The 23,629-nt window shown below is 32.1% G+C and overlaps 1 pseudogene; it reads right to left on the minus strand.

Moving 5' to 3' along the window:
* Positions 1-1,503: 1,503 nt before the first annotated feature.
* On the minus strand, positions 1,504-23,435 carry LOC18052638 (annotated as a pseudogene).
* Positions 23,436-23,629: the final 194 nt, after the last annotated feature.

Consider the following 23,629-nt stretch of genomic DNA (forward strand, 5'->3'; position numbering starts at 1 on the left):
TTTGTTTCATACCTATTTATTAAATATTTTTTAAATGTCCCATGGATTGCAAGAATCTCATCCCATTCATCATTAATTTCTAACTTTTTAATCTTAGTTTCTAATTTTGGAACAATAGCTACACATACATACATACATACATACATACATACATACATACATATATAGATAATGCCCTCTTTTTTTATGCCAATACGTTATTAAACCACATGACTTAATAGCATATTCGTATTAAAATAAAATGAGGTTGCCTGCCATGTGTCCATCCTTTCAGCTAAAAGAAACTATTTCGGGGAAAATAATGCTAAAACTATTCTGGGGAATAACGCCCAAGGAAAAATTCACTAAGAACTTATAGAAATAACAAGAGGAGGAATTAGACTCATGCTGATTCTAAAATCCACGGTCTAAGGAAACAACACCCAAAGTCATAATGATAAGGAAAAATCCACATACAGAATAAATGTGTATGGTTTCCCACAATCAAATTTACATCCACGTGTACAGTAACAATGGGTGACATGTGTCATTAGGATGAGGGTTCAAGGAAAAACCCTAAATTCATAAAACCCGTCATCTATAAATAGAGGCCACCTCTATAAGGAAAAGGATCTTTGGCCTCTATGAACATTGTTTCTCCTTGAGAAAGAAAACTCATTTTCTTCATCTTTCTCTTTCTCTTAATCTTGATCAAATACTAACTTGGGTGTCGAAGTGTCTTTTTCAGGTAGTCACTTTGCCGAATTTGAGGCCAACAATAGTGATAAGTTCTCCATAAATTACAAATATGTATGAAGGTAAAAATTCAATCCCTTCAACGCCCCATCTAAGAATTTCTATATATATATAGGGATCCCTAACCATGTATATATAGTGTATTTTGTCAGGGATAAGGTAAAAAAAAAAAAAACACAAACTCCAATGCAGTGTATTTTGTCCTCTAGTGTATTGAAATCTGTGTTTTTTTGTCTTTTAGGGATCCCTCATTGGATATATATATATATATATATATATATATATATATATTTGTTCTAATCTAGAATCCTAGATTTGTTAAAGTCTAGAAAAACTTTCAAACTATTTGGTTTAATAATGTAATCACTGTAAAAGTTATTAAACCATATGGCTTAATATAACAGTTTTTTTCGACTTTAATAAAGTCCAAGATCTTGGAAAAAATAAGCACTCTCTCTCTTTCTCTCTTTCTTTCTTTCTCTCTCTAAATATATATATTGAATAATTATTTAATAAGAGATTCTTAATTTAGTGTCTTTTATCTTGTGCTATAAGAAATCTTTATTTTTTTATCTTTTACTTTGTAAATAATTTTAATACAGTTAGGAATCCCTAATTGAAAGCTCACACACATTCTCTCTATATATGGTAGAATAATTTTCTAATCAGGAAATCTTGACCATATTAAATTCAATGACAAGTTAAAATATAAAAAAATACAGAATCCAATGCAATATATTTTGTCATGTAGTGTATTAAATTTTTTTTTTAACTTATTCTTATTTTGATGTAGTCAAGATTAGGAATGACATGAAACATGTCACCTGAAACATGTGTTACCCTATCATAGATCGGTACTATATTGATGGCATGTGGCAAATCAAAGTTGATGCCTTTGATGTGTAGATATGATCTCACAGTCTCAGCTATCAATCCACTAATCCCATCGACCAATGATTTCAACAAATAAAATCCATCTTTATAACTTGTTAATACTTCTCTTGTTAGGAACTTGGAAATAAAAGCCATGCCCTCAATGAAGATGTTGCTAAACTATTAATCTTTTGAAGATAAATCAATAACCACACTGCCAAAACCCTTTTCGATAGCAATACTGCCTTCTTTGACATTGTGGCTCAGGAAATGCCACTACGTATGAATGGCTCTATTAAGAAAATGGACCCCTAACTGTTTGAATCAGAGACAGTGACAAGCCATCTTGATGAGTGGGTTAGCCTGTAAAAAGGCTCTCCACTGCTTGATAGATGGCGTGTGATGAAGTTTTTTTTACGGGCCTAACAATCTCATGATGCATTTGAGGTAAGAGATTTCAATGGAGGAAAGAGAGACAATGCATAAAGCTATTTAGGACAAACTGATTTGACTACCATGAGAGTAAATAATGTCAGGGATTTAAAGCTCAATAGCACACTTCAAGGCCACATAATCTACAAATGCAAAAATGTGTTGCCATATTTCTACTTGGCCTCTTGGTGATGCTTCATCTTCTATTTCTATTGATTCCGATTCTATCTTTCTCAATTTATTTGGTGAAGATAGAAGGAAAATTTATAGTAGTATATTATATGTCTATATAAATATATAAAAATGTTCCAATTAAGAATCCCTTATTGTATTAAAGTCAGGAATCTCTTAGTAGAAACTCATTCATGTATATATATATATATATATAACACATTTTACTAATGATAAATTTTCCTTCCCATATCTTAAATTTATAACACTATATATATATATATATATATATATGTATGTATGTATGTATGTATATATAATATAGACACACACACACACACACACACACACACACATATAAATATATATCTAAAAGGACTGGATTTTTACCTTCACACGTATTTGTAATTTGTGGATAATCTATCACGATTGTTGGCCTCAAATCCGGTGCAGTAAGTACTTGTAAAAGGTACTTTGACACCCAAGCTAATGTTTGATTGAGTTTAAAGAAAGATGAACGATGGAGAAAATGAGTTTTCTCTCTTTAGTATGAACAGTGTTCATGGAGACCAAAGACCCATTTCCACATAGAGATAGCCCCTATTTACAAATGATGGGTAATGTGGGTTTAGGGTTTTACCTTGAACCCTCATCCTAGTGACACATGTCACCGTCATTACTGTACACGTGGATATAAATTTGATTATGGGCAAACATACACATTTATTCCATATGTGCTTCTTTTCTTGCCCTTATAACTTTGGGTGTAGTTTTCTTAAACCGTGGATTTTGGAATCAGCATGAGTCTAATTACTTCTCTTGTTGTTTCTATAAGTTCCTAGGGAATTTTTCGTTGGGTGTTATTTCACCAAAATAGTTTTGGTGTTATTTTGTCTGGAATAACTTCTTTTATCTGAAAGGATTTACATGTGCGTAGTTTGGTGCCTTTGAAATATGGCACTTATATATATATATATAAACCTTCAATTATCTGGATTCAAATGATTAAAGAGGAAACAGGTAGTGAATTATATTACTCAGTAAGCTTCAATGTCGATTTGTTATTTCTTGAAGATTTAAACAAATTGGACTCAAGCATGTACCTGCAAAAACACTTTGACACTCTTTGTGTTTGAGTTTAGAGAATTTCTAAATCTGAATTCTAAATTTCTGTTTACTTCAATGAAAATTAACCAAAAGACCCTTTCTTGATCCTTTTGACCTCTATTTATAGACCGAGAAACATGGAATTCGCAGAAGATTTCATTTTGAATTCTAATCCACCATCTGTTTTATTTGTTTGATTTTATACTCTTAGATCCGATAATCATTTTTGTCCTTATCAAAATTCTCTGCAAGTGATCACATGTTGCTTATTATTAATATTTCTAAGTTTGATCATTAATTATCTCCAAGCCTTTGGTATAAGTTATCGCATGGTTATTGATCTCTAATTTGGTATCAATATAAGCGATATTCTTATTGATCTTTAATTTGGGATCAATATAAGCCAAACTCATATTGACCTCTAATTTAGGTCAATATAAGCCATAGACGAATTAATATGTTTACCAAACACGTATGCAATGATAAGCGAAACGACGGATGCATTCTACACAGACATCACAATGGATGAGTATAGTGAAATACACTATAGATAGAGTGGTGCAAGTGCCAAAAAATATAGCTAGTTACAACACATAATGTGTCTGGCAAACACTATTAATTCATATAACGAATATGGCTTATATTGACCCTAGATTAGATGTCAATACGGATATGACTTATATTGATCTCTGATTAGAGATCAATACGAATATGGCTTATATTGATCACAAATTAGAGATTAATACGAATATGGCTCATATTGATCCCGGATTAAAGATCAATATCCATATTGTAACTTATACAAAAATCCCAAAGATGATTAACGATCAAACCTAGAAATATTAACTGAGAATTCAAGTATGAACAAAAAATGTTATTGGATGTAACCTTATAAAATCAAACAAATGAAATGGATAGTGGAGATTGAGATCCAGAATAAAATCTCTCGCCTACTTTGCATTTCTCAGTCCATAAATAGACGCCAAAAGAAATGAGAAAGAGTGTTTTGACTACTTTTCACTGAAGTAAAGAGAAATCTATTATTCAAAACCAAAAATTCTTTAAACATAAATGTTGACAAGAATGTCGGAGTGCCCTTTTCTTGGGTACATGCTTGAGTCCATTTTTTGAAGATCTTCAAGAAATAATGAATCGATATTGAAGCTTGTTGAGTAAACAAGTACAACTCAATACCTATTTCCTCTTTAATAATTTGAATCAGAATAATTGAAGGTTTTTTAACCTTCAATTCTTACATTCCTAATTTCTGTTTGATTACTTTTTTAAGAAAAGTTAGTGTCCACAGGAAGATTTTTGTCACTAATAATAATTGAAGGTTGAAGGTTTTTTAACCTTCAATTCTTACATTCCTAATTTCTGTTTGATTACTTTTTAAAGAAAAGTTAGTGTCCACAGGAAGATTTTTGTCACTAATAATAATGGATTGGATGGATATATTATTTTTCACTTTTTGGGATTTTATGGAAAACGAAAACACATAACGCCCAGCTCAGCAGTCGTAGACCTTATTCTTTAGAAAAACGATAAAAGTAATAAAACGTTTGCCAATATACTAGGGAGATTAAAAAAAATTAAGTAAAATATAAAAGAAAAAATATCAACAAATGCAATTGTAACTAAGTAATGAAAAAGCAATTACAACTAATGAAAAGGATAGCAAGTGCAAGAGAGACTTAATTAGGTACTTCCTGAAAATTGCCTTTTTTTCCAATCTTTTGGCACATGATCGAGTATGAACTTTAATTTTCATGATTAATTAGTTGGCAAAAAACATACAAGGAAATAGGGTAAAGGAAAATAAACAATCCTGCACTAGTGGATATATAAATTTACAAGTAATGTAATTTATGTGGATAATTATTATAATTACCTTATAAAGAAAATATATTGCCAAACGTTTGAAAAGACTTTTTAAGAAAATTCGCTCAGTTTTATTGTAATTTGATTTTTTACGAAAAGAGGTTTTAATGTAAGTTTGTAAATTAGCTTTGTGAATATATTTTTAGGTTTTAAAATTATTTGGAAAAAGAAGGTGAAACGATGTTTTTACTTTATTCCACCTCGTTAAAATATAATAGATCGACATTGACATGTTAGTCTTCTTAATTTGTATTTTTTCCCATAAAAATAGCATTGCTCTACTTTAAAAATGTACCTATTTGATTCATGTGTTATTAACTAAATCATAAAAAGAAGAAGAAAACCCTTTCTACTTTATTCCCTTGATTTGGCGAATATGTTTAATATTTGAAGGTATTGAGTCTACATCAAAGTAATAGTTTTAATGTTTTATATATATAATGAAACATATTCAGAGCATTGGAGAATAATAGCTTATTGAGCTTTCATATATACAAGATTTGGAAATATCTTCCATGCAAAATTTATAATTAAGAAGCAAGGAGAGGGGACAAATAAATAAAAATAACTTCTTGTGATACTATAATTAATTTAAGACTATCAAATGAATAGATTAATAGGGTCTCCATTTTCAGTAAGGATTTGTATTCTAATTATTAGGAGATTTCATAATATATTTTGTTATTTGTATTCTATTTAACGAATATGTAATTTTCTTTTTGGACTTAATGTACTCAAGAAGCAATACAATTTGTATAAGAAATACTTCTTCTACAAGAAATAATCACCGTATATAAGGAGGTTGAGTTCACTTGTTAATCCCTTAGTTTTTCACACAATTTCTAGTTTGAAAAAAACTATAGATCTATTGAGAAATTTGGTGTTATGGAGGTTTTGGATATGAGTGAAAATACTAGAGTAATTTTTAATAATTTTCCATTTGTTAATCACTCCTTAAAGGTTGTTGTTTATCTCCGGTTAGAGCTGGCAAAACGTATCACCAGGTCATGTTAATGTCGTGTTAGTTTCATGCGTCTCAAATCTAGATCGACCCAAACACGACCCATTTAATAATCGTGACAAAATACCGAGACCCTAACCTGACATGAAAAATAAACGGGTTACCCAATGACCCACTTAATATCTACACATTTAGCAAAATTTAAATCAAACATTTGCATAGTGTGTGTGTGTAATTTATCAATATTATAAAATATACATATCTACCAAAATTTTATAAGTTTTAATATATATATATATATATAATATTAATATATATATTTATATATTAATATTATATATCGATATTATGAAATATACATATCTACCAATATTTTATATATTTACACTATTGAAGTTCTAAATCTATATAAAATTTTATAAATGAAACATTGTGCATATGTTCATCCTTCAAAAACATTAAAAAAAGAGAAAATCATGAGTTTGGGTGACAAGAACCTACAAATTAATTTAGAATAGAAAATATAATAATTTCATTGGTTGGGTAAATAGGTTAAGAACTTTAAACATATACCGATACAAAAAAAACTATGTCGACCCTAACCTGGCCCATTTAATAATTGTGTCAAATTTGATGACCGATACCCATTTATTCGTGTCGTGTCAAGTAATTGGATCATCTAAATATTTGCCAACTCTATCTCCAATAGAGGAAATATCCACATAAACTCTAATATTATGTGATTAGCTTTCTTCCCCAACTATATTTTCTATTTATTATTTATTTGATATTTTTATTTACAAGATCGTAGTTGGGATTAAAAATCACTGACACTTTTTTCCCTAACAAATTTGTACAATGAATTATTGCCATTTCAATATTGAATTAACCAAATCGAAGAGTAATTATAGTTTTGTTTTTGATGGATGTGAGTCAATAATTTCGGACTATTGAGTGAAATATTGGTTGCCAGTAGTGCATTTATGTTATTACCATTAAGTAAATGGTTTTGCTTGTATGGTTGAGTGAATTATTGGTTGCCTTTAAGTAAATGCTTTGAGTAGTAATTCTTGTAAACCAATGTATGTATATATACCTTCAAGAGAATTGCACTGACGACCCTTTTTAACAAAACAAGGCCTAAATTTGAATAAAACAAAACCAGAAGGCAAAAGTTAAGTGGGACCATCTTCAACTTAGAGCAATGTGGGTGGAATTTGAATTCCCCGTTTGAATTTAATTTTTAAGAGATTAAAAAGTGATTTTGAAAATCTAAAAACTAATTTTGGTGTTTGGTAAATGCTTTTAGAAATTGATTAATATCACTACTACAAAATGGGACAAAGATGACATGTAATACATGACGAGCATACTATTAGCTGTCATCTATTAGTTTAGATGAGTTATATTTATTTTTGAAAGTCATCTATTATAAAATCATTTTTACTTATGATACAAAAATGACTCACAAACTAAATAATAAGTCATCTCTAATTAAAGGAAAATTATCATTTGTATACCCTTAGTTTACTCCATTATAAAAAATACTACAACACTTTGAGGGTGTATCAATCGTCCACACTAAGTTGACAAAATGTATCAGCTGACCACCAAACCGTTAGTTGGTGTTTAAGTATGATGTTGTCATATGGGTAATTTGGTCTTTTCATATGATACAAGTGATAATTTAAGGGTATACAAGTGATAAAAAGAGAATTTAAGGGTATACAAGTGATAATTTTCAAGGGTAAATTCATCAATTCACTGTAATTCCGTTAACTTTCAAACGTCAACTAACGGTTTGGTGGTCGGGTGATACATTTTGTCAACTAAGGGTGGACGATTTATACACCCTCAAAGTGTTGTAGTATTTTTGATAACAGAGCAAATATAGGGTATACGAATGATAATTTCCCCTAATTAAAGAAAAGGTCACTCTTACTTTTTAAAATTTGTCATTTATTTTTCAAGTACAAAAACTCAAGTTTCCCTTTTATTTTCTTCGTCTCCAACAAAACACTAACTCTCTCTCTCTCTCTCTTTGCCTCCATTTCTCTGAAATTTCACAATCTTCATCTCTAAAATTTCCTTACCCCCACAACAACTTCTTATCTTTTATTTCAAAGTTGTAAACCCCTAATTTCACCCATTATTTATACAACCCTAAAATAGAAAACCCTAACTATTCACACATGGTTGAAGTGAAGACAAAGAAGAAATCTTAAAGCTCTGTACCACACATTTGAGGAGAAGATTATAAAGCTTGGACCACAAAACTATCAAGCAAAATATTGAAGTATTCGGCCACCTTTAATCTTGGATTTTAAAAGTTTTGGTCTCCACACAAAGGTACTTTCTTTTCTTTTGTTTAATCATGCTTGTGAAAGAAAATAATAGATTGTTTGTTCGTGGATGGTCTACATGGGCAATTGTTTGACTTTACCTAATTTATTCATGTTTGAGTAGCAAACATTAACAATATGGATTAACAGTAAATTTATCTCTAGGGATTAGATTTTATAAAGGAGTTTGTAATGTCTATAATTACATATTTTAAGGAAGGTATAAATACGAAACCATTTTATCATATGCTTAGCCCTAAATTAATATAAATGCTCACGACCAGAGCAATCCATTTGTTGTGCCTTTGTGCTTGGTCTCTGACATTTCATGTCCATCAAGATTATTTGATCTGTTGTGTTATGTGCTTAATAAATTGATGCTTTGTTGATATTATTTAGGGAAATTATCATTCATATACCATATAAATGCTCTATTATCAAAAAAGACTACAGTACTTTGAGGGTGTATCAATCGTGTATCAATCGTCCACCCTAAGTTGACAAAATGTATATGCCGTCCACCAAACTGTTACTTGCCGTTTAAATAGGATAATGCCAGAGGGGTAATTTGGTCTTTTCATATGATACAAGTGATAATTTAAAGGGTATAAAAGTGATAATTTTCAAGGGTAAAATCATCAATTCACTATTATTCCATTAACTTTCAAACGGCAGCTAACGGTTTGGTGGTCGGCAGATAGCTTTTGTTAATTTAGGGTGGACGATTGATACACCCTTAAAGTGTTGTAATATTTGTGATAACAAAGCATCTATAGGGTATACGAATGATATTATCCCTATTATTTAGCTAAGATAATAATTTCACTTTTTCTCAAATTAGGACATAGGAAATCAAATTGGATCCTATGTTGCTTGGCCTAAACAATTTGTCATCTTGAATGATGTTGAGGTACATATCTATAATTATTGTTTGTCTTTGATATTTCACAAATTTATAATAATAATCCTATTTTTTGTTATTCTAGTTATATAAAGTAATCCATTAAGAATGCGCAAGAATACAAAGTGCCAATAAGAATAGATGCCCTTTGCAAGTACACTCGCAAGTGTTGACTAAAGCATTATTGATTGAAATTTATCCTAGGATCTTTGGTAATGAACAAGCCGGATTATATTTATCAATTGACGACATCGTACAATTCTATAGCATGGAAAAAATTGGGGTCACAACAATAACTTGTTACATGAAGTAATTAAACTAGTTATTTTCTTAGCAAGCATAATTAGTAATAATTTTAATGTATGCAGTGTATTAATTATCACTTGTTTTCCGTAGGCATCTTTCTAAGGTCTTGCAGGGCCCTTACTTGGATCATATTTATAAATTTAATAATCCTTCAAAAAAATTTCATGAAACTAGAGATAATGATGAGACTAGAGCTCGTGCAATGTATCAAGAACGGAAATACTTGATCCAGAATAGCTTATGATATTTCCTTACAATACTGGGTTTGTTATTTTATTGGTCGTATATAGCATTTGGAGTTTATTTTCTTTTTCTTTTACAAAAATATACAAGACTGATATTTATCATTATATATAGCGAACATTGGATGTTGATTGTTGTGGATACACACATATTCATAGTATATTGATTCACTTGGTCATGAACCTCACCTTGATTTGAAGAATTTTGTATCACTGTAAGTTATTATCAATTATAATGCATGTAGTAAAACATGAGTAAATTCGTATATCTAATTATATCTTAAGTGCTTTCAAGATTTTTGTGGCAAAAATGGGAAATGCGGATCGAAAATCCTTTGTTTGGAAGAAGGTTAAGGTATATGAAATTATACATATATATGTTCAGTTTAAATTTCTTTACATATGCACATGACATTAATTAGTTCAAAATTCTTGTGCAGTGTCCTCAACAAACTACAGATGTTGAATGTGGATATTATGTCATTAGGTTTATGAAGCAAATTATTGAAAGCCATGATGATTCAATAAAAAAATGTGGTAGTCATTTCCTTATCCTTTTAAAGTTTATAGATTTCATAACGTTGATGCATGTATTAATATTGACTATTTTGTGTATGATATATAGTTTGTTGGACGAGACAGTTGCACCTAAAAGGATATTGATGAAGTAAGAATGGAGTGGGCAGAGTACATATGGCAGAAATTTTTCGTTAAATTTTGTAGCACAATGACTTTGAGAGGTTAGTAAATGAATAGTATTATTTTTATCCATATCTTTGTTATTGTCCTTGTTTCGAGTAAGAAATTAAAAGGAATTATGAAATTATTTCAATTATTTCGATATTGTAATCAAGCAAGGTTCGTCAAAAGGGTTCACTCTCAAACTCTCTCTGGCTTTGGCATGATTACTGGAGTAGCCAACAAGATGGCCGCATTTTGTCATTCCTTTGAAGAATGTAATATTTTTCTTTTAGAAAAAAAGAGTTATTGATATCTAGTTCCTTTAATTTTGAAATTGTAATAATTTATTAGTATTGTTTGTAACGTACCAGATTTATATATGATTCATGCAATTGCTTGGTGAATTTTTATTTTTACACTACAGGTTTTCAAAAAAGTTTATTACACTACATGTAAGCATAAATAATAATAATAATAATAATAATAACAGCCATTTCATATCATTAGTAATCTATTCATATTAGGGTGACGACTATTGTTGACGTCCCTTAAAGATAGTCATTTATACTTGAAGAAAATATAGTTCTTTTACAACATCAGATGACTGCTTTTTTAAGAAATGAGTCATCTATAATACTTATTAGATGACTCTCTTTACGTGTCATCTTTTGTACCTCATTTTAGATGACTGTTGCAAATATGACTAATTTTACTTCGTCATCATAAAGATAATTTAAACGTCATCTATGTCCTTTTTTGTAGTAGTGAATACTAGAAAGTGTACATTTAATAAAGATTAAACTTATCATTTTTTCACTTACAATGTTGATAACACTAATAATTTCATCACTTTTATAAATCTCTTACCCATTTTATGAATTGTCTACTTTTATTTGTTTTAAAATATATTTTTTGTATTTTCTAGGTAAATCTATAAATTTGTGGTGCTTGGATTTGAAAAACGGACGTGGAATTTGGATTCTAGAGACTCATAAGTCTTTGGAAGAATTGCCAACCCTTGATCCAACAATCGTTCTAAACGGTTGAAATCGTGCCGCGTGACTGAGCTCATGTGAACCTCATTGCACTAGATTTAACACTTATCAATCTAGTAGTTCGACCAACTTGACAAAATAAGCAATGGAAGGTCCCAATTTAACTTCATTTGTAGCCATTGATCATAATGGTTGCAATTTCAAACCCTTAGATTACATTAGTAAAGCTCATCTAAAGGTTGTAGTTGTAAGCTTAACAAGAATATCATGTAAATGCCCACACATGATCAACTCAAAATTTACCTATATAAAAACAAGAGATCTCAAAATTTTGTTTAGAGAATTTTGTGGTGGATTTTTTGAGAGGTGGGTTTTGTTGAGAAAATTGGTGTAAATCTAGATTGAATTTCAGGAAAATTTGTAGTTAATAATACAATATTTCTTCTCTCTTCTCTTTTGTTTTTAATTTTCTTGTATTTTACTTTCACAAATTTATTAAATAAAATGAGTATTTTGCTTGCCAATATGAGTGGTTAATTTTCTATGCAAAAAAGAAGGATGAAGCTCAATGATCCAAATTGTAGAATTAATTACTCTCTCAAGTGAGTTTTAAGTTTATTATGTTTACTTACATGTTTATAAGTTATATTTTTTATCAGTTATATCCATTCCATATTTATTTATAAATATAGATCCCTTTGGATCTATGTGGGTGTTTAGACATAATTTGGACACACCAATATGATAGTGGGAACACTCCAATACCATTGTGACACATTATGTACTTAATCCCCATATTTATTCATAGAGTGGTCCGTTAAGAACTAAGTCGCTTAATATTCAAACTAGTAAAAAAAGTAGAAAATTTAAATATGAGAGAGTATGATGACTATGATTTAAATACCAAGAACGGATCATGTAACCTTAGCACTTTAATTCAGACTATTCCTTATTAATTTCTTTTTTTGCAATTATTTTTATTTAATAATTGACTGTTAGATTTTAAAATTCCTTGCAGTTCAACCTCGGACTCACTAGGTTATATTATAATTATACAATCTTATACTTTGGAGTAATCAACTACTTTTGAGTTGTGTCAGATATCCCTTTGGCAAAAACCACTTCAAATTCTGATCGTCAACAATGTCCAATAGCGTAGGATCTGCCATTGATAGCTACCAAACTTGCATGGATTGTGGACCTCGATATGTTAAATCCCACTGTGCGTCGGCATCACCATTGCTTCCATCGGTCTTCCATGGCCTGAAGTTTCAAACTCAACAACTACCATTTGATTGTCCTGCCATTAGTGGTCATCAAAGTAAATCCTCACTATGCCATATTTACTAGTTTGCCCCTCCTCACTTTAATATTATTTTTTTCTTGATTATTCACAATAATCTGGATTGGATTGAAACTATATGCATGGCTACTAATTAAAAGCTTCAAAGGTATCTTTTCTAATACATGAGTGCCACTTGGTATTTTTTATTATACTCTCGAATGCGACTTAGTATTCTTAATTATACTTAGACATGATACATATATTATTGTTAGTGGTATGCCCTAATGGCACTTGCTTTTAAGGAATTATTTTATTTGATTAACATTTTGATATTTATAAAATGGCAAAGTTATAAATATTCATAAATTATATTGATGAATATAGTTAAAGAAGTAAAATAGCTAAGGAACACATTCTCGAGTTTGTTGAGAATATGAAACGTGTATCATTTGTACTATACTTATAAAATAGTTCCTAGTGATGAATTTATGACTGGACGTAAAAAATTCCTATAAACACTAGTACGTGTTCTGACTCCCTTATCATATGCGATACTAAAATGGATGACGAGTTTCATATCATTGACACGAGATGTCAAGTTGTTGAGTGTTAGAAAAGGTATATTTATAAAGGAGAAAATCGTCATTTTACACTTCAAGTTTTACTAACACTCTTACTTTTATGTATTTAACCTTCTTGTGATTTAATTACATGTGTTTTATTTTAATTAAGTATTTTATGTATTTTAGGGGCATCATAGTCATTTTACAATGAACGAGAGATCAGACGGCAAAACGGACATCACTTTTGAACTCAGGACGGTCAAAAACCTTAGGAGAAGCATAAAAGGAAAAATGGCACTGTTCACATATACGGTACTATTCACATGTACGGTATTGTCTACGTTACTGTTCACGACACTGTTCACATAGACGGATCGATGATGTGGCATTGACCGATGATGTGGCATTGACCGATGATGTGGCATTAACTAATGAGGTGTCACGATCCTGTTGGACTAAAATTTTTATGCATTGTTGATCGATGACGTGGTAGCATATCAGTGGACCAAAAATCTCGCGTACGATACATGCATTACACAGGATTATTTTTAACCAAACCGCGTCACTGTTCAAGTCGGGTCAAACCGTGTTACTGTTCAAACCGCGTGGTCAAACCGCGTACTGTTGACTGATGATGTGGCGCAATCCTAAGCATCCGAACTGTTTTTAATCCGATGGCCATGATTTACTCAAATGTATCTATAAAAAGGGGGCCTCCCCCCCCTAATTTGATACCTCTGAATCCATTTTTGGACTCCATTTTCTGTAATTCCTTCTCCATCTTGTATTTTCTACGTGTTTTAATAAATTTCCATTTTGTCCCTAGTTCAATTATGAATAACTAATTTTCTTTCAAGCTTGGGTTGAAGGCGAAGTCTCAACATGTGTCATGGGCTTTATTTGGTAAATTTATTTTCTCTTCCCCTCTAGTTTTTGTGGATGTTTTGACTTCTCGTCAACAAATAATAATAATCTTGTCTAGATACCGCCTTGGTTTCACCGGTTTTCTAGTACAAGGTTATTATTATTTGGCACGATAAGCCCTTAGCACTATATTGATTAGAGTGTGGTTCATGAGGTGTGGATTCCCCTTAATGATTTAATTGGTATTAATAAGGAATATTTAGCCCATGGTGCATGTTGATACGGATCCAGATACCCAAGTACGTCATTTCAACAGATTTCTATTCGATTTATTCTCGCCATTTAAATTCCAATTTTAGGATAATCTAAGTCATTTTCACCACAAATCCAACCACCCTCATACAAAATTAATTCTACATATAATTAAAATCCACCTCCTCGTGGGATCGACACTTGTCACCATTAATCTATTCTACAATAGATTCGTGCACTTGCGAGTTCAATAAAATTTGCACAACACAAGTCAAACACATAGATACTTGTTGGAAGAACAAGTTTACTGAACTTGACCAAATAATAACAAGCCATATGGTCTTAAGTGTTAATGACTTATTATATATTATTTCAGACACTATGTTTAGTAATGGTCTTTAGACCTAAGGCATCATAGATGTATCATAGACATCAATGTTATGTGAAAGCATAAGCATTGTTTCCTAATCAAATTATATTTTTCATGCCAAGTTCATTTAGACTTATATTGAGGTAAAGAATAAGTGCTTAACATACTAAACAATAAGCAATGCTTTTCTCTAGACATGGACGATGAAAAGACCAAAACATAGAGAAATAATGGAATGGGTTCTATAGATCTAACAATTCTTATTATTTGGATGTGAAGGGGTTGGATTGTTACCATCATACGTATTTTTTATTTGTGGAGAAGTTGTGATGATCACTAATCTTGAATTTGGTGAGGTTGGTACCTGAAAATGCACTCTGACACCCAAGTTAGTATTTGATTAAGATTTAAGGAAAGAAGAATAATAAATCAGGTTAAGTTTTTTCTCTCTTTAAGGGATGAACAGTGTTCTTTTTTGGCTCCGGGGATCCCCCTTTTCTTGGTGAGATGGTCTCTATTTATAAATGATGGGTGACATGGGTTTAGGGTTTTGCCTTAGGCTTTCTCCCTAATGACACGTATCACCCACCATTATTGCACACGTGGATGTGAATTTCATCGTAGGGAATTAAACATATCTATTCCGCACCTACGTCATCTATTCTGTGCCTATGTGCTTTCTTAGTCTTATGATCTTGGTCGTGGCCCCCTCGGACCCTAGAATTCGGAATTAGAATGAGTTTTTTGCTTCTAGTTATTTTCATAAGGTCCTAGGAAATTTTACCCTGAGTGTTACTCTACCAGAATAGATTGGATATTATTATTATTATTATTATTATTTTGGGATAGCTTCTTTCTTTCTTTTTTGTATGGATATGTGGCGTAATTTGGTGCCTCTAAAGTATAGCACCTATACCACTCCCCCCACAAGTGTATTTTTATATTTAAAAATACTTTATTTGAACATGGCGGTTGCATGACATTTCTATCTTTTTTAAAAAATATTTTGTAGGGTAATGGAATTCGTCACAACCCTTTTTCTTTTTTCTTTTTTTTTAAAATTTATGTGCATACCTACACGCTATATAAAATATATTTTCAATTTTATGGATTACCTATTGAAGTGGTTACTAGGGATGCCTTTTTAGCTTCATTTGGCAACAGGCTACTTGGGCTTCTGACCCTTTTAGGGATTTATTTAAATAATCATTTTATTTCCCCTAGGTCACCGCATTTTCTTCTTTTTTTCACATTCTTCAGAAATTCTTCTTCTGCTCTTCTTGTTTGTTCCAAAACCTTTGCTTTTTTCCACAATTTCCTTTTACTCTTCCTGTAACTTTTAGAGCCTTGCTTTCTCTCGCATTTTACATTTTTTTTAACGTTTGCTTCTCTTCTTTTGGCCTTTCTTTCCTTTTTCTTCTTGCCCTTTCTCTTTTCTTTAGGACATCAGCATCTTCTTCCTTTTTCTTTTTCGTTTCGTTTTGTTTTTTTTTATACTTTTCCTTTTCCCCTCTTGGTTCTTTATCTCGTCTCTCTTTTGCTTTTTTTTTTTACATTTATGTCATCTTTTTTGTTTCTTCCTTTCGGCCCTCTTTTTTTTTTAGTTTCTCTTTTTTTTTATTCAACTTTGAATTTCCTTCCCTCTATTATTTTTATAGGAGCAAGGTTGCCCCTGGAGTAGAGAGGATTTCCTTTGACCAATTTGTGGAAAGCGTGGATCTTGGCCCTAATATTCAGTTGAGAGAACTTGCTGACAATGTTGAAAAAAGTTTTGATTTATTTTCCAAATTGGCAAGCTTCACAAATTTTATCTTTTTGAAAATTGATTTTTGGAAGACCTTTAACCAAATCATTTTTTGAGATTTTTTAGATCAAATCTATACTTGCATGACCTTCTTCTTTGCCATAACCAACCGTCATAATGCAATGCAGAGAAACATTTATCATTTGTAGATGCACAATCTATATTAATGGTATAGACATTAACACATCTATTTCCTACAAACAAAACCTTGCCATCACATACATTCTCAATAACACATTTTGATTCATCAAAGATAACTCGATATCCTTTATCGCATAATTGACTAATGCTAAGCAAATTGTGTTTTAAGTTTTCAACTAAATATTCAATAAGGGTAGAAGATACATTACCAACATTGCCAATAATAATAATTTTTCCTTTTGGGTTGTCTCCAAAAGATACATCTCTACCATTCTCAATCTTGGTAAAGCTTGAAAACCAAAATAATTCCCTATCATGTGTCTTGAACAACCACTATCCAAGTACCATTTATTTTTCTTCTTTTTCAAGCCCTATAGAGAACTCTCAAGTCTTAGGTACCCAAACCTTTTTGGGTCCTTCAATGTTAGCAATGGTTCCTTTTGGAACCCAAACACATTTCACACCATAATATGCATTTCTTTTCACTAGACATTTATTTTTCATATGACCATCATGATTACAATAATGACATACAACTTGATTATTGGTGGAGGTACTTTTCACAAAATAACTCTTGCAATACTTTTGTTTCAAATTTGGCTTATAATCAATCCCTCCTTTGTCAAATACACACTTTTGTGAATTAAGCAAGTTATTCAACATCTTTTGCCCATTTGTAAATTTTAGTATAATTTCATTTAGTTCATTGCTCTTCTTTCTAAGCATTTCATTTTTATTTTTCAAGTCATTCACATGTGATTCTAAATGCTCATGTGAAATGCTAGAATTCTCAAATAATGCAACTCTATCATGCAATGTTTTATTCTCTAATTCTAGGCATGTAATATTTGCACTAAATGATTCATTTTCATTTTTAAGCTCTACCATTTTCTTTTTAAGACATACATTCTTTTTACCAATCTTCATCTACTCATCATGCAATTCTTTAAAGGCATCATGTAATTCATCATATGTAGGAAGATCACTTACCTCATCAAGTTCATCACATGATTCTTCCCCAAAGGCCATGAAAGCTAAATTTGTCATTTCTTGTTGCTCTTCATCATCGCTTGTTTCCTCATCGCTATCATCCCACGTGGCCACAATAGCTTTCTTCTTGAATTTATTGAGGAGAGGACATTCCGGTCGTATGTGTCTGGGCTTCTTGCATTCATAGCAAGTAATTGGCTCTTTCTTCTCCTTTTTATTTTTGTGACTCCTGAACTTTCTCTGCTCATTGTCTTCTTGTAAAATTTTTTGAATCTTCTAACCAACATAGCCAACTCCTCATCATCCATCTCGCTTTCCTCATCACTCTCACGTTTTGAGACTTTAAGAGCAATGCTTTTCTTCTTTTTCTCATGCCCTTTTTCTGCTGCCAAATCTTCTTCATATGAAATGAGAGAATCAATTAAATCATTAATAGGTAATGTATTTAAATCTTTAGCTTCCTCAATGGCAGTCATTTTTTGTCTCCATTCCTTAGGTAGCGACTTAATGACTTTCTTAACTTTCTCGCTATTTGAAAAGGTCTTTCCTAGGGCTCTTAGAGTGTTCACTATGTCCGTAAATCTAGTATACATAGAATACACACTCTCATTTTATTCTATTTGGAATAATTTATATTTTCGAGTGTACCTACTTATTTTAGACTCTTTCACTTGATTCGTGCCTTCATAAACAACTTCACGTTTGTGCCAAATTTCATTAGCACTTTCGCAACTAGACACTCTATGAAACTCTTTCTTATCTAGTACACAAAACAAGGCATTCATAACTTTGGAATTTAGAGAAGCTTTTCTCTTTTCCAATTCATTACATTCCTGTGAAGGTTTTAGAATATCTTTCCCGACTTCATTTTTAGTCAAAGGCATGAAAGGACCATCATTAACAATTTCCCAAATTTCGTAATCTAAAGCTTGCAAGTAAATTCTAATCCTAGTTTTCCAATATGGGTAATCGTGTCCATCAAAATATGGTGGTCTAGTGGTGGACTGTCCTTCCTTAAATGTGGAATCATTTTGAGTTGCCATTGATCATTTTAAAACTTATCTTAACAAAAGCACACAACTATCCAATCAATGCCTTAGTAAATTCGAAAGCAATAAGTTTGATAAAAGCACAATAATAAATGAGTAAGGGAAAAGTAAAACAAACACACGAATTTTTACGTGGTTCAGCAATCCCCGCCTACGTCCACGCCTCTAAGTGATCCAAACTTGAGGATTTCACTATCCAAGCCTTCCAAGGCTTCAAAAGCTTACAATTGACTTCTAAGGTGTCAATGAACCTTTACAATAAAGAGATTATCTCACAATCTCTTTACTCAAGTGTCTCACACACTTAAACACTCACAAATTTTATGAGGAAATGAAAATTACAATAAAAACTCTCTTAAAGAGTAGATATATAAATTGAAGAACAAAAGATGATTCAATATTTTTTACTTGCGAATATGAGGCTCAATATATGTTGTATGCTTTTTTATTTTGCTTGCTAAAGAGCTTGAAAATGAATTGGATTTGAATTTATATAGTTTGAGCTCAAAAACTAGCCGTTATGCACATTTTGGTGATAACCGGCTTAGCGCTTATGGAATTTGGTTAGCCGCTTTTATGTTACCGTTACAGCAAAAATTTGAATTTTAGAACATCTGGTATGCCTCTTTCGAAATCCGAATAGCTGCTTTCATTCCAGTAAGCTACTGCCCAAAATCTGGTCTATCGCTTGTCAAATCTGATTGTCTGCTTACTACAGTAACTGCTACAGTGAATTATTTTCTAAAATTATAGTTTGACCCCAAAATTTTATATAATTGTTGTATGACCTAAAATGTTATGAAAGTTTTCAAATAGGTCCAATTTTAGAATTTCTAAATAATACTTTGTTAATCATAAAACTTTTAGAAATTATGATATGGCCCAAAATATGTGAAATTATAGAATGGCTCAAAATATTTAAATATTTTCAAATCGGTCCAAATCTGAAATTCAAAACAATATTTACTAAAATCAAAGATGGCAAAACTCTTTCATTTTAGTCCACATCTTGAAGAATAATTTAATTTCATAAAAATCATTTTCTTGTTATAAAAGCACAATGTGTAAATTTTTATTTAACTAAAACATGTGATTTGTTATCATCAAAATCAACATTTATACCCTTATATGCTAACAATCTCCCCTTTTTTTATGATGACAAAACACATTATAAAAATTTAATTTAGTTATGAAAAGCTTCCCCTTAATAAATGCAAGAATAAAAAGCTAATTGAAAAAATTTAAAAAGCTCCCCCTGCATAAATGCATATGAAAATTTTTCATAACAATCATATCTACCATATTTCCATCTTACATATTATATCTCTCCCTTCACATCAAAATCTCAAGATAAGCACATTAGTTCCACATTAGCGAAAATATAAGTGAAAATCATAATAATCACCATATCATCCAAAACAGACATATAATCCTAAATCATAACAAACATGCATAATCATCCACATATCTAAATAGAAAGTGAAAGAGCATAAAGTAGTAAATGTTGGTGTGTCCCAATACAAGCATAAGAGACTACTAAGGTAGTGAGGATGGTGGTGAAGGAAACAAGTTTGAAAGATGATTTTGAGCACAAGAAATTATGGGGAATGATGTTTTTTAATCAATTTGGAGTAGAAATCAATAAGAATGATGGATTTTAGGGTGAGAATGAGTGAGAGAGGAAACAGTTTTTAGTGAGAGAAGGATTCAGTTTGCCAAATGGAGAAAGAGAAGATGAACAATTTAGACTGATTCCGACCCCATTACTGCTAATTAAGCCATCAATAAACAAGAGCCATTCCTCCCATTCCGTTGCTAAAACTCTCAAAGACTGATCCTCAACTGAAGGTTCACATTCGAGGAGGAAATCTGCAAGGACTTGCCCCTTTTCCGAAGTTTTGGGCTTGTACTAAATGTCAAAAGTGCTTAAACTCATTGCTACTTTACTATTCCTTCCCACTATGTCCTGCTTAGAAAAAATAGCTTTGAAAGGGTAAGATGTCATTACAATTATGTGATGGCTTTCAAAGTAGTGTTGGAGTTTCTACTTTGCTTGGATCAATGTTAAGAACAATTTTTTTGCAGCGGAATATCATGTTTCCAAATCTGACAAAATTTTGCTGGTGAAAAAGATATGCTTTGTATCCCATCTTCTTCCCTTAGGAGTACTGCACTAACTGAAATGTAGGAAACAGTGAGATACAAGTAAAGTTCCTTCCCAAATTTTGGTGGGGAAAACATTGGTGGCTGGACAAGATAACTCTTTAATTGTTCCAAGGCTTCGGATTGCTCCGCTTCCCATACTCTATTTTTTTCAAATTTCATAAGCTTGAAAAAGCTTTTACATTTATACGACATCTGGGAAATGAACCTATTCAACGCTGTAATTTCCTTATTAGTACTTGAATCTCCTTTGCGGGTTTTAGCTCCATAGTTTCTAGCAATGCTTTGACTTGGGCCGAATTAGCGTCTATTTCCTTCTAGTTAACTACATAACTAAGGAAATTGCCAGACGAAACCCCAAAAGCACACTTCGCGGGATTAAGCTTCATATTGTAGTTCTTTAGAACATCGAAATATGTCTGCAATGTGATCTTCCGCCCTCCAGATCTTAACTATCGTGTCATCAATATGCTTCCATAATATTTTCTAACAGCCCTGCAAAGATTTTGGTTACGAGACTTTGATAAGTGGATCAGACATTTTTCAATCGAAAGGGCATGACTTTATAGCAAAACATACCCCTTAGAGTTTTGAAGCTTATTTTCTCCTCATCCTCCAAATATATAGGGATTTGGTTGTATCCGTTATATGCATCCAAGAAAGATAGCCTTTGATAGCCAATGGTGGCATCGACCAGTTGATCAATTTTTGGCAAAGGGAAAGGATCTTTTAGACAAGCCTTGTGGAGGTTTGTATAATCTACGCATACCCTCCACTTTTTTTTTTCTTTTTTGTACCAAAATAACATTAGTGGTCCATTCCAGAACGTGAACTTCCTAGATGAATCCTGTCTCGAGGAGGTGTTCCACCTCATCGTTGGTGACCTTGTTTCTTTCCGGAGCAAATTGCCTTTGTCTTTGATGCATAGGTTTTATTGTAGGGTTAGTTGGTATTCGATGATATGCAACTTCTGGATCTATTCCAGGCATGTCCTTATATGATCATACGAAAACATCATGGTCTTTTTTTAGCAAGGAGATGAGATGCGCTTTTTCCTCCGGAGGTAATTCGATTCAAACTTGCACTTGTTTTCTCCGAGCCAAACGGTCTAAGGACATAGTTTCTAAGTCTTCAATAATAAGAGCCTGGTAGTGCAAGGATCGAGACATTAACTTTGGCCTCGGGTCCTATAATTTCTATTTAGCCCCATTCTCCACCATTTATTTTGGTGAAGGAACTGATTCCCTAATAAGTATATGCTCCGAAATAATAGTTTTTCCCTTTTCTTCTATTGCAAACTTTTTCCTTTCACCCAAAATGAGTTTTGGTCCAGAAGTTCCTTTGCAAGGCTTAATGGCAATAGAATAACATTGCTTAGCCATCATCTGATCCCCTTTTATATCAAATGTTCCACTCCTTGTTAAGGATACACATCGGACCACTTGGTGGAGCGTTGAAGGGACTACCTCCATATAGTGAAGCCAATGCCTCCCCAAAATTGCATTGTAGGCTGATGGAGCATTAACAACTAAGAAATCGACTGAAGCAATCTTGTCCCCAACTTTAATAAGGAGGTTGATGATTTTTTTTTGCCTCAGTCTTGTTCCCTCAAAGGCCACTAGAGGGGCATAACACTTCCTCAAGTCTGATTCTTTAAGTCTCATTTTTGGAAATGCATCTTAATAGAAGATTTTTGCACTGCTGCCCCCATCAATAAAGATTCTTTTGACTATAATGTTAGTAATTTCCAAAGTGAGCACCAAAAGGTCTATGTGGGGCATATCGATTCCTTCTAAGTCCTTTCGGTCGATGATAATTGGAGTGAAATCCTCCAAAATAGAAATGATAGTAAGAGAGAAAATTTCAATAATTTTGCACCGCTGCATCTTTAGTGCCCTTCTATACTAACCATGCCAGGCTTCTCCACCAAAATCTGATACCGAGCATCCATAGATGGTCGCGGAGTGCAACTCATTAAGAGTCATTTGCATTACTTTTTCTACAATGCGTGCAATTTCCCCATTCTCTGGTTTTTTAAGGTAGTCATAGGTAGAACCATTGATTGCATGGATTGTTGTTGGGGATTTGGGTTCTAAATCTACTTTGTCATCTTTTGCTTGTAATTCCGCAAAACTATCTGGCTGCAATGGGATAAAAAAGCTTACTATCTTAGAATCTGATTGGCAGGAAGAGTTTGATTCCAGGATGACATTGCTTTCTTTCAAGCCCTGCATTATATACACAGTTGAATGTGCTTCTTTCTCTTCAGGGGTTGCCTTAAGAGGAAGAGGAATAGTGGGCTGGATAACACTTTGGTTGGTGGTCATTTTGTATTTTAAGACCATGTATTTCCTCATTAGGGCCTCAATCTGGATTCTTAAGGTTCAGTATTCGTTGATAACATGTCTACTATCATTATAGAAGAGACAATACTTAGGTTAATTCTGTTTTTCCTAAGGCGCTTTGATGGGCCTTGGAGTACGGAATGTTCTAGAGTCCATGTTTTCCATCTAGATTTGAT

The sequence above is a fragment of the Citrus clementina genome, unplaced genomic scaffold, assembly GCF_000493195.1.
Source record: "Citrus clementina cultivar Clemenules unplaced genomic scaffold, Citrus_clementina_v1.0 scaffold_2, whole genome shotgun sequence".
NCBI lineage: Eukaryota > Viridiplantae > Streptophyta > Magnoliopsida > Sapindales > Rutaceae > Citrus > Citrus x clementina.